The sequence below is a fragment of the Octodon degus genome, unplaced genomic scaffold (assembly GCF_000260255.1).
Source record: "Octodon degus isolate 3935 unplaced genomic scaffold, OctDeg1.0 scaffold00010, whole genome shotgun sequence".
Taxonomy (NCBI): domain Eukaryota; kingdom Metazoa; phylum Chordata; class Mammalia; order Rodentia; family Octodontidae; genus Octodon; species Octodon degus.
In genome coordinates, this window is record NW_004524586.1 from 13,352,237 (window position 1) to 13,355,993 (window position 3,757).

Consider the following 3,757-nt stretch of genomic DNA (forward strand, 5'->3'; position numbering starts at 1 on the left):
GCAAGACCTTGCTTGCCCAGGACTCATGGGGCCTAACAGCCTCAGTGGACATGCATGGGAGAAACAACCACTGCATCCTTCTCACCGAGGAAATGAGGCCCAGAGAATAGTTATTTCTAATTAAAGTAGCCCTATGCTATTACTTGTAAATAAAATTTTAATCTTTTATTTCTTTATTTGGTACAGGAGCTCACTATGCAGCTCAGACTCATAGTGATCCTCCTGTCTCAGCCTCTCCAGTTCTGGGATTACAGGCACGAGCCACCATGCCCATTTTGGTGGTCAGCACAGTGCACCTGGGGTTGGCATGACATGCGGTACTGGGGATTGGATCCTGGGGATTGAAGCTGGGTCCTTGTGCTTGCCAGGCAGGCCCTTAGACTGCTGAGCTATCTCCCAAGCTCCTGTTACTTGTAAATAAATGTGGGTTCCTGGGCTCCTGTCAATAGGTCTAGGGTTCTCCCTCATACACCCACCCATGTGGCCATTCTCAGGATCCTGAGGCAGGGATCATTATCTTCATGCCCAACCTCACCGTTCATCTCCCTTCCTGCACAAAGCATTCACTGAGAACCCACTACAGCTAAGGCTGGGGCTCCCTTTATTTTTGGTAGGACTGGCTCAAGAAGAGAGAGGGAGGGCAAAGCAGGGGGCTGGGACAAGTTTGGAGGAAAAGGACTCAGGGCCTAGAGCCATGGAAGGAGCAGGGCAGGAAAGACTTAGCAAAGGAGTGGTTTGGGGACCTGTGGGGGGAAACACAAGAAGAGCTGGAGCAGGAGGGTACACCCAACTGAGAAGAATCCCTGGTGCTCCTAGTTTTTGGACAATTAAACATTGATATCTTGTACTCAGAGTAACTAACTGAAACATAACAATACATAATGGATTAGCCATTATTACCCTCCTGTCATATTGTTTAGGAATTTTGTGGTTTTGGGGGGGCGTTCTCTTTAAAATAAAAATTTCAAAAAAAAAAAAAAAAGAAGAAGAGGAATTGACCTCACCTACGCCATTCTACATCAACTGGTCAATTGTACTTATCAAATACCTCATAGACTCAAGAAGTGATTTCAAGGCCCTTCATTGTTCCCCTCACTCTCCTTCGATGTCTGAAGCCACACGCTATGCCACCGTTGTAATCATCAGAGGCTGCCGTTGAGCTGAGGTCCAAAGGAGTCTGGTCAGATCATACTTTTTAACTTTTCTGAGCTTGTGTCTGTCTCCATTGCCTGGCACTAAATATTCAATACATGTTAGCTGCTATTAAAAACATGAGTATTTTTATGACTTAAAATACTGTACACTGCCTAAATGGTTTCATGCTGACTCACATTAAAAATGATTCCCAAGTGAAGATGACAAAGGGGAAATATTCGTTATTTAGTTCTCTTCTTACATTAAGCTATCATAATAAGGTACACTTCTGGGTTGCGTTCTCTAGAGTGCTTTTCACTAAATAAATGGCCCCAAATATCTTTTCCCTTCCAGTAAGATTTCATGATTCAGCACATTCAACGTTGACTATAAAAGGTTGAAATAAAGAGTACAACACAAACCTAAGAACAAGAGGCAGGCAAGGAAAAGCATGGATGGATGAGCTCTCGCTTGAGTTCATTCCAACACTCAAGTGGGTTCCATTTTCAGAAACAAACTTCTGCGGCGGGCAAGTTTTATTTATGTAGACATCTATATTGCACTTAGGGTTGGAAAGAACAGATGGATAAGAATTAGTAAGACAAGGTCTCGGATTCTCTGCAAATATATTGAAGAGAAAATGGCAGTAAGTGGCGGCCAGGACTCCGAGTCTGACCTGTCGGCTGTCAGCTCCTCCAATCCCAGGGGAGCCAGAGATGCCCCCTCCCCTAAGCTGCTCTTCACCACTTTTCTTGCCCACAGCGGCAGCTCACATGTTTAAGAGTCAGAAGCCACTTCTGTCCTTTGCTGGGTGACAGCCAAGGCCCGGAGTGGAGGGGTCAAAGGTGTCTAGCTGAGCGGACCCTAATAGCAGAGCTGCGATCGAGCAGGCCAGGTATTCTGCCTTCATAGTACCTTTACTGGCCCCTCTCTTTCTCGGTGGGCGACCTCGTGCCTCTCCTCATTGCATTCTAAGCGCCACAGGGCCCACCAGAGTAGTGCCTTGTCGGAAATGCTCCTGTCACCCACGTTACCTAAGAGTTAGGAGACCCTGAGTCATCTGCTCCAGGGAGTGTGCGGATCTTACACCGACGGCTTCCACGTGCCGGGGTCTCGTGATCCCCTTCGGGACACTGTGGGCAGTGGTGTCCACAGCCACTGTGCCAGCTCCGGCCCCGACGTGCTCTCCGGGCGAAGGGTTACCAACACCCTCGAACCTCTGCGGAAGGACCCGGGACCTGAACCTTGCAAAGCAGCCTCCCCTGGGAGGAACCCTGAGGCTGGGACCCAGGAGGCTCCGGTGAGCGCGCGGGGCGCAGCTGAGGCCCCGGGGCACTGCGGCGGGGAGGGCGCTACCACGGGGCCGCCTGCAGGCACCTTCTCCAGCCCTGCTCCGGCCCTGCCCGCCGAGCCGCCGCCGCCAGCGGTAGAAAGCAGCGCGGCGCGTGCGCACTGGCGCGCTCACAGCCCGGCCCGTGGGCTCTCCCGGGAGGGCAGGAGGTAGGAACGTGGGAAGGCGCCCGGCCACACACCTCCCCGCCCGCCGCCCGCGACCCGACATCTCGCGCCCAAGGCGGCCCGCGATGCCCGTCGAATGAACCGCGCAGGTAAGCGCAGGAGGCTGCTCGCGATCCCGTCGGGGGCTCCGCGCCCCAGTCCGCAGCCCCGCGGTGGCCTCGGCGCTGGCAAAGTTGAACTTCGCGCGTCGTCGGCAGGCGCTGAGTGAAGGGCCGGGCTGCCGGGCGATTCTGAGCCTGAGCACGGTTCTCTTCCCCGCATGGCTGCAGCGGGGCGCAGGGGCAGGGGGTGCCCGAGGCGCGCTCCGGGCCTGGCCTCGCAGCGAACTTTTCCCGCAGCGCGCAGTGCCGTGGCGGCCGGTGAGCAAGGCGCCTGTCTGGCCCGGGTGGCCTCTCCCACTGGCCTTCCTGGCCGAACTGAGTGGAGGTGAGGCCGTGTCCGCGTCGCGGGGAGGCGCGTGCAGGCGCGGGCGGAGATCCGGAGTTCGGGGGATTTAGTTGAAGGACCCGGTATTTCGATCCCCGCCCTCCCTCCAGTACAAAAGTGAGACCCTTGGAGGGAGGGAAGGAGAGGTCGAAGCGCCAAGGTGCCTGGACGGGAACGCAGGAAGCAATTAAAACTCCTCCTTTCGGATTAACAACCAAAAATTGATCGATGTGTCAGGAATACCATTGATTTATGAAAGGTGCTTATTTCGCTGGTATGGAGAATTTTATGTTCTCCAGGTGAAACCGAGTTCACCCAGCTCACGCGTAGATTGATGTTTTAATAAAAATAAATAAAGGGGGAAGCGCGCCTTGGTCTTTGGGGACATCAAGTCTCAAATCGCAGAGTTAGACTAACAAATCAAATTGCATTATCTTTACATTTTGTATCTTTTAATTTTATGCCTAAAAATTACAGGCGGGAGAGCGCCTTCATTTGAAAAGTTTTAATACAGTGCCTAAAAGTTTGCATACCTAGCAATCAATGTTTCATAAGCAAAAAGGCACGGGGCGCGTCGGGTAATTGTGATAAGTGGCGGGCCTCGCGGTGCGGGCGCGGGCGCGGGCGCGGCGGTGGCTGCGGCGGGAGGCGGCGGAAGGCGGTGGGAGGCGGAGCGGGC

At 53.4% G+C, this 3,757-nt stretch overlaps 1 pseudogene; it reads right to left on the bottom strand.

Annotated features, from left to right (window-relative positions):
* The window catches only part of LOC101591714, a 78,374-nt pseudogene that overhangs the window by 67,119 nt on the left and 7,498 nt on the right, over window positions 1-3,757 (bottom strand).